Genomic DNA, 9,925 nt, shown 5'->3' on the forward strand with positions numbered 1-9,925 from the left:
ATTGAGGGAATGCTAAACTTCAGTTATAGGTTGGTGAAAATTCTATTTCATAGATTTCCTCCACCCCCTACTGGGTCCTTAACCTATTAAAAACTTGAAATACAATATTATACTGTAGTGAAAATGAATAAAGGAGAGATACTTATTTCAACATGAATGAATCTCATAAATATAGTGTCTAATTTAAAAAGTAGCTCGAGAATATATATACTATTGTACCACTTACGTAACGCTTAGTTACCTGCTAAATAACACTATTTGTTGTTTGGGCATTCACACATATATGGTAAAGTAGGAAGGAATGCATGGGAATGACAACAAATTCAGAATAGTAATTACCTCTAGGACGGAAAGAGAGGGATTTGTCCAGGGAGGGGAAAAGGGGGCTTCAACTTGCAATGATATATTTCTCAGGGTGACAGGTACATAGATAGGTGCTGGTTATAGTATTTTATATGTTTACATTTTATGTTTCCAGTGTATTTCCATATGTATGAGATATTTCATAATCAATTTTTAAAAGAATAAATTAACTTTTAAAAACATGTAATTGAAGAAAAATTAAAGCCTTTACTTAAATATCAATTACAATATTCAAAATATTAATGCCCCACATATGACTAAAATACTTTGCTATACTCAAAATTGTGAAATTCAAAAATGGAAAGTGAAAATATAATAACTTTTTTCTCACCTATCATTTCCAGTTAAGAATTTGTTTAATTTTTGAAACTAGCTTCAAAATGCTTTTAGTGATGTTTAATATTCTTTCTCTTTATATTTTCTATTATTTGAGCTCCTAGGACTTTCCCAAGACATCTTTTCCAGATAACATTTAAATTTCATTACACTATTATTTGTTGATTAGGGCTGATAGAACCTTTTGATTGTAAGCAATGCAGACCCCAACTCAAATTAGTTTAATCCAAAAAAAGCTATTACTGGTTGAGAAAACGGAAACATCCAAAGGAAGTTCCGGCTCTGCGTACATTTTAAGTAATGCTACCAGGACTCCGTTCACTCTCTGTCTCTCAGCTCTGTTCTTTCCTGCAGAGGTATCACTCTCAGGCAGACCCTCTCAACATGGTAGCCCTTGGCAAGTTCAGACATAGTTTATCATTACAGGATTGAGTCTCATGGATTGGCTTAGGGTTGTGTGCCAGTCCCTGAGCAGTCACTGTGATGGAAATGCTGATGGTCCCTGTCAGTAGAGAGGGTAGAGTCAGGCCCGCCAAACCACACACACCAGGAGAGAGAAAAGGGTGGGTCCCCAAAAGAAAATGTACCAAAAGAGGGAAAGTGAAAGCTAAGCAGAACAAACAACAAATGTCCGCTGCATCAACCGAAATGCCTTCCATTGTCTGGCAGCAGAGGTTCATTCTGGTGTCACGTATTTCTCTAGTAACTACAGCACGTCTGACAATATGTCTGAATGGATTCTTCTGCTTAATGACAAGTGCCGATCAGTCCCGGTTTTCAGGACCAGCATTCGTGGTAAAGTAAATTTTAACTTGATCAAGAAAAATCTGGACCATTGTAAAATAGAGGCCAGGAGTCTCATGTTCCATAAAATTTAATAATAATAACAGTGTTTTCTATATATCAATATAGATAACCTTGACACACCTAGGCTTGTAATCTATAAGCCATATTTTCTGAGCACATGACCTTGTTGGAAACTTTCACCACAAAGAAAAACACATTATCTTAGAATTCAACAGCTATTAGCAGTGCTCATAAAGTAAGTTTTCTCTAACAGAGGGGATACAATTATAGATAATATCTACCCAATTTCTTTTCACAGTATTCAAGGAAATTTTCTAAGGAGATTCTCTACTTATAAATATTCCTCACAAGGAAATAGGTAGCCAGAATATTTCTTTTCAGGGGTTAAACTGAGGGAGATTAATAAATACAGATTCATTAAATATTGTTCACCTACTGTATGCCAAGGAACATGCTAAGTCCTGGGGATATAAGAGTGAAGAGAGACAGTCTAAGCTCTCAAGGAGTTTGTGGTTTAATGGAGGAAACATACAGGCAAGTAATTATAATGCAGTGTTATAAATAGTTTGATAAAATGAATAATTTTCATTGTGGTTTTTAGAATTGAGGTTCAGCAAGAAAAATGATGGAAAAGGATCACAGAGGTGTTGGGAATGCTTCAGTGGGGAATAAATGTCTTAGGAGAGACTTGGGCTAAGTCTTAAGGACAAGTAGAAATTATCCAAGTCCAAGCAGTGGGGGTGGAAAGGGCAACACAAGCAGAGTAAACAGAAATGAGCAAATAAGTAAAGATGTCAGCACTTCCTGGGAGGCCTTGAGAAGTGTACCTACTAAAATGTATCTGTCCACTACCAAACGTAAGGTAGATAGATAGTGGGAAGCAGCCGCAGAGCACAGGGAGATCAGCTCGGTGCTTTGTGACCGCCTGGAGGGGTGGGATGGGGAGGGTGGGAGGGAGGGAGATGCATGAGGGAAGGGATGTGGGAACAGATGTATATGTATGACTGATTCACTTTGTTATAAAGCAGAAACTAATAAAAAAAATAATATTTACCAAAAAAAAAAATGTATCTGTCAAGTACCCACCGAGATTTTATTCATGTAATTGCAATTAATTATGTCTTTAAAACATTTTTAATAGGTTAATATTCCTGGGGGTGGTTATGGAAGAGATATTAGTCATCTGCATGTTAGTGTCAATGAGTTTAATCAGTTTGCTGCCCTAACACTTGGTCTCTATCAGGGGTCAGCAAACTTTAGTGTAAAGGGCCAGATGGTAAATATTTTTGGCTTCTCAAGCTATACGGTTTCTTTTGCAACTACTCAGCAATATAGTCGTATTGTGAGAGCAGCCATAGGCAATACGCGACCAATGGACACGGCTTTGCTCCAACAGAACTTGATTAACCAAGACCAGCGGCTTGTGGTAACAGAGCTGTGAGTTAAACCAAGGGCTTAGGATTCCAAAAATAGTGCCCTTCTCAGCCATGCTGACCCCAACAACAAACTTTGAACTCTGAATATCTGCCTGAACAGACAGCCCTTCCCCCTCTCTTAGTTTTCTCTCCAAGAGCCACCACTCAGAAGCTGTATAAGAAATTCTATCTCAGTTTGGAAGACGGTGCTGAAGAGAGACGGGAAACGCCGCCCATTCCTCCTTGATTCATTCCCCCCCTTGGAGAGGAGGAGGTAGGGATCCTATACAACTAAGTGGCTTCCCTTGTTCCAGGGGTACACCTCCCTTTCAAGTTTATACTGTAAAGTATCAGAGGTCCTCCCCGCCGGCCCGGCCTATGCATGGCACACAGATGTGCTCAGAAGTAATTTTGGCTTTGTGTAGATTACAGTGAACATTCCATTCCAATTCTGAATTTATCTCCCTCTCCTAGCACCCTCCCCCAAATATACTAAATCATAGTTCGGGTTTAAGCCTAAACATAAAAGCCTATTTGACATATTACATAGCTGAAATATAGTACTATTCCACTGCTAAAGTTCTGTTAAGTCTCATGGTCTTGGACCATGAAACTCACTCTGAAAAGAATAAAAATATTGAAGGACTAGGAATCCCAAGCCTTTTGGTAGGGGGAAAAGAAAGAATAAAACTAGCTACCTTTAATAATTTATTTCTCTAATGCTTTATCCTCATTTGAATTTGAGAAAATCTTAAAGGATTCGAGGGGACTTGTTCATGCCAAACAATTTATGAATTCCTTTTTTGTGCACTTCACATGTCAGAGAAACACACAAAATAATGCCACCATTACTTGCCAAGTGCATGAACTTTGATCTCAAATGGGTCATGGGTCAGTTTCAAACAAAGCACTAAATGTGAAATGATAAGCAACTTCCATGCCTATGATATTACGAGATTTTATTTTTCACATAGTGGACACAATGGCATATTTTTGTCTTTATTTTTCAGTTAATGATTATAATGCAGATATTGCTCAAAGCCAGAGAAGGTCTAACAATTTTGTTGGAGACAAACTTCTCAGCATTATACAATCCAGTCTAATATATTTTATTTCCTAATAGTTCAATGGACATTTCATTGTGCATTGATATTAGAGGATTTAATGAGAGAAAGGCCATTGACAAACTTGCCTTATAATTGAAAATCTTAACATTTTAAGAGTTATAAAACCGGTCACTATTAAAACACTGTTTGACAAAGTTGCTGTTGAAGCTGCAGACACTAATGTGAAAAGTAATAAATAATTTTTAAAGCCTTACCTTGGCCAAATTCTCTATCATTTATACACTTCATACAGGAAGTGTTAAATATCACACATTTTACATTAAAATTTGATGTAAGGTATTTATAACAAGACCAATGCCGTAGCTTCAGTATTAAGTAAATGAATCTGGACCCAAAACTAAAGGTGCTCAAATCCAGCTAATTTTGTAAATAACTGAATTGTCCAAATAGTGTGACCATAGCATTAGATTGGGGGATCATAACCAGTTATCTCTAACAAAACCCCCAGTCCTTTTGCATGAACTTCTAGCCTTGTGGTTCTGATTCTTCTAGAGAACTTGTGAGGTTTTTTGTTTGTTTGTTTGTTTTTATGAGAACCCACAAACAGAAATCCAATAATATACTTCTTACCCAATTTAATAAGTCTACTAACTGTAAGTTATACGCTCATTTAAAAGAAATGGTAGTTATGATTATTTTTTAAATATTATTTTAGCACTGTATGAATTATATATATGATAGTTCGGCCCAATTGAAGGCTTTAAAATCATTAGCATTCTTATTATTTTGCACTGGCGTGGGACGCATGAGCAGCAAATGTGTGCAACCATGCCTTAATGGTGATGGGTTTTATAACTCTTAAAGTTAGATTTCTCAATTTTAAGACAGCTTTTGTTAATGACTTTGCTCAGATTATATTCTTTAATAAGAATTTTAATGACATTGTTAATAAGAGATTCTTAATAAGGCATTGTTCCTCCTTTCTGGAAGAACTCCTAGTTGGTTCACCAAACTACTGCCTGCAAGGTGGGTTTACAAGTTTTTAAATTCAGTTGTAAATATTTATTCTAGATAGCCTTTATCTGAAGTGTTTTTGAAATACTGATGATGACAAAAATCTCCTTCCACTTTATAAGAGTTTAGAACTTAAGGTACACACAATAATCACAATAATGTAAACCACTAGCTGCTCATTTTTTTCAGTAAAGGAGGCATTCAAGTCAAAGGTATTCAACAACTTATAACTTTTTTCTGTGCAGTATGATTAATTTTACATCTCTGGGGTGTCACAGGTGGAGAAAGCTGGCAAAAGACTACATTTTATGCTCTTATAATGCATAGTTCTCAGGTATTATGCTGAAATACTCCCAGAGTTATCCATGTTTTAGATTGACCATAATGTGTTATATACAACATAAGGGTTGATTTCCTAACTCTCCCTTACTTTCATGAAAATACAGTCTAGCCGCCCTGCTTTATTTTGCAGAAGCTCCTCCACTGGGTGAGAACTGGTTCTTCCAAGAGTCATTTAGAGTGCCTGAGAGAGGATTTTCACCAAGAATGAGCAGTTCAGAGGTTCCACATGAGGTGAGGTCAGAAAAGCTTCCTGGTCAGAAGGCCCAGAGAGCAGACGCCCCTCAGGGAGGACACCACATGCCCCTCTGTTTAAAAGATCCACGTTCTCTGACCTGGATGGACAAGGTGATCCGTGTACAGGGTGACACAGGCTGGTGAGTTATTGGGATCAAGCAGCTTTGCATGCTGATACTAAAGCCCTAAACTTTGTGTGTCAACAAGCAGCACTTTCTGGGAACTCAGTGATGGGCTTCCCACAGCTCATCTTCCTGCCTCTGTTAATCATTGAACCCTCTTTTTCTGAATTTCAGAATGAGCCATGGTTTTAACTCTAGGGTGGCCTGATAAAGGTCATCAATGGCCTGCCCTGGGATTTCCAGGTCAAAGGAAAAGAAAAAAAGAGGGGAAAATGACAACGACTGCCAACTTAAGAGAGGTCTGTGACAAGTGTTATTATTTGAAAAATAATGTTGACCTCAAAATGACCTTCAGTACAACTGTGCTCCCTGCTCATAGATATACGGAGCCTAGACGAAGCTATAACATCTAACGGTAGGATGGAGCTTCTTTTATCCACCACATTTGAGTTTCGCTAATATTTGATGTACATGACTGGTCTCGATCGGGACAACTATTGTCCTGATCTCTATATAAAGCAACTGGTTCACTGAGATTTAAAGTGAGCATGTGTGACAGATTCTCTAAGAGAGGAAATCACATGTAAATCCTCAGAGACTTTGAAGGCTCTGGCTTAGTGAGTGTACCTCCCAGTATTTACTACTGATAAAACTGGGCATGATTTTATTTTATTGGAGGCATTTATTTTTTTACAGTCATTTTAGGCATCTGAAGGTCAGTATTCTTTGGAGAGCTTGAAGCCAAAATGACGTGTTTTGGGGTTTTTTTTTTCCATAGCCAAATTAGATACAAACAAGGAAATCTGAAGTTAGGGAAGGAGAAAATCACATTTCAAAGATTCAATAATCAGAATAATTTTCCTAATTATCCTGGCAGATGAAATTTTAAGACCTCATATGAGAGCAGAATATGTTAAAACACATGTGTTTTTTATGGTCAAATATACTGGTTGACCTAATTACTAAATTTAAATATATATTTATATATAAGCTTAAGTTCAGAGATGGAGAAAGCCCTGGGGTCACATCTTACCACGTACCAGGCAAACGCTATATGATCACCCAAATTCCAACCAATGAGCTGTCCATTGCTGCTGAATTGTATTTTCTAAGTTGCTTATTATTTAATGTTAAAGTATTATTTCTAAGTTGCTTATTACTGAATGTTAAATTATTAAACAAAGGTCAGGGAAATAAAAACACAATAAGTGTTCAGTAGATGACTTAGCAATCCAACAGCATAGTTTTACTAACATTGGTACTATAGTATCAGGCCATAAATTTTATATTTTCATAACATTCTATGATTGAGAAAACATTTGCACACACAAGCACTCATTTTATTTAGTCCTCAAACTGAACCCATGAGGTTGGTATTACCATTCCATTCCCTAGATGCAGATGATGAGGCTCGGTGAGTTTAAGAGTACTCAGTAGAGACTCACTCATTCCAACAATTATTGGTTGACTGCCTACAATGTGCCAAGCATAGCTAGTAAATTAACTTGGGCCTAAATCTAATAACTAAATCTACTGTCAGAAACATGGTTTCAGTATCTTCCTCAACATAGAAAAGCAGGCAGCAGCTTCCAAACTATTTGAGTTGCCATCTCAGCACTGTGCCAATCTACTACTGACAATCTGATAGCTAGAAAGCAGTGGCTTTATCTAATGCCTAAAGTACAAATTATAGACAAAAATTGTGAGACTGAGATGAGAACCACCTACCCCCTTCCCACCACAGGCCTTTCTCTGGACTTACTCTCCTCTCTGCCTGTGTGCCTGTGTCCTACTTTTTCCACTTCAATTAACTCTTCTTTGAAAAGCAATCTGAAAAAAAAGTAGGTTCTTTAAGAAAAAAAAAAAGATAAACCCAATTTTTAAAAAATACTGAAAGCAAAATATACATGCTTTAAAAAGAGAGATTTAAGCACTGATATGGAAGGATTATGGAAACTGTGGGGGAAATCTATGTAACCCTATGGAAATAAAATTGAAAATAGAGGGGGGGATATAAATAACCAAAGTTAGCCTAAAAAAAGAATGAAAAACTAAACAGAGCAGTAATCATAAAAAATAACTAAAAATATATCATTAAGAAAAGCTACAGACCCAGGTAGTTATACAGATATATTTAGTCTTAAAAAACTAATGATTCATGTCACTAAATGTACTTTAGCTCATAAAAAAATGCATTAATCTCCATTTTATGCAGAAAGCAATGCCTTATTAACAAAACCCAGTGGAGAGTACAAACCAGAAACATATAAATCAGTTTTGCTTATGAACATAGATGAAAAAACCTAAGTATAATATTATTAATCTAATCTAGCATTAAATGAAAAGAGCAACAATTTGAGTTTATTCTAGGCATGCAAGGATAGTTCAATATTCTTTCAAGAAAATTCAGTATAAAAATGAATATTGTTATGAATGTAACAATAGTATATACTAAAATGAGATTTATCAAAATTTACTATCCATTCCTAATTTTAAAAACCTCCAAATAAAAAATAAGTAGAAGGAAATATGATAGAGACTGACACAAACCAAAAGCCAACATCAAACTAAACAGTAAAATGCTAAAGCCATTTCTAATGCTAAAGCCATTTCTATTAAAATCAGGGACAGTGCATAATGTCCACGTCAACATAATTAAACATCACTTTAGAGCTAATGTATTAGATAAGAAAAAAATAATTCATATAAATGTTGGAAAATTTAAAAATTATTCTTTTTTGAAGGATGTGGTTATAGACATAGAAACTCCAAGAAACCAATTTAGTAAGTTATAGTATAAAAAAATGAATGGATTTGAGGTAATATACAAAAGCACTTAGTTTCTCTTTATACTGGCAATAACGAATAGAATAACATAACATAAAATAACAGATACAGGGCTTCCCTGGTGGCGCAGTGGTTGAGAGTCCGCCTGCCGATGCAGGGGACGCGGGTTCGTGCCCCGGTCCGGGAGGATCCCACGTGCCGCGGAGCGGCTGGGCCTGTGAGCCATGGACGCTGGGCCTGCGCGTCCGGAGCCTGTGCTCCGCAACGGGAAAGACCACAACAGTGAGAAGCCCGTGTACCGCAAAAAGAAAAAAAAAAAAAAGAAACAGATACAGACATCATTTATGAGATCATTAATTATGACAAAATATACATGAAGAAAAATATAAAATTGTACTAAAGAACATAAATCAAGACCTGAACAAACTGAATGATATAACCTGATCCTGAATGAGGAGTTTTAACATCATAAAATCTTATATTTCCAAAATTAATATGTAAATTTAATTCAATTCAAATATAGACATTTTAGAGCTGAGTAACATTTTAAAGGTCAATTGAAAGCATCCAAGAATAGCTAAGAAGACTCTGAAAAAGAGAATTGTGATATAGGACTTGCCTTGTCAGACATTAAATGTAATATAATGCTTCTGTAATAAAATAGCGAGTAAAAGAAAAACCGCAAAATATAAATAAATGATAAATGACAAAAGTAGCCTTCCATTCATAAGAGAAAGTAGAGCTTATTTAATATATATAGTGCAAATATAGTAGGCTAGTCATTTAGGAAAAAAATTCAAACTTATTTCCCTATCTCTTTCTATATACAGAAATAAAATATTATTGATTTATTTATCACTAATTATTAAAGACATGCAAATCAAAACTACAATGAGGTATCACTTCACACTGGTCAGAATGGCCAAGATCAAAAAGTCTACAAATAATAAATGCTGGGGAGGGTGTGGAGAAAAGGAACCCTCCTACACTGCTGATGTGAATGTATATGGTGCAGCCACTATGGAAAAGAGTATGGAGGTTCCTTAAAAAACTAAAAATACAGCTACTATACAATCCAGCAATCCCACTTTTGGGCAGATATCTGGAGAAAACCATAATTTGAAAAGGTACATGCACCCCTATGTTCACTGCAGCCCTATTTCAATAGCCAAGACATGGAAGCAACCTAAATGTCCATCAATAGATAAATGGATAAAGAAAATGTGGTATATTTATATAATGGAATATTACTCAGCCATAAAAATGTATGAAATAATGCCATTTGCAGCAACATGGATGGACCTAGAGATGATCATACTAAGTGAAGTAAGCCAGACAGAGAGAGACTAATATCATGTGATATCACTTATATGTGGAATCTAAAAAAAAAAGAGATACAAATGAACTTATATACAAAACAGAAATAGAACCACAGACG

Source organism: Mesoplodon bidens (genome assembly GCF_964165515.1).
Source record: "Mesoplodon bidens genome assembly, chromosome: 9".
Lineage (NCBI taxonomy): Eukaryota > Metazoa > Chordata > Mammalia > Artiodactyla > Ziphiidae > Mesoplodon > Mesoplodon bidens.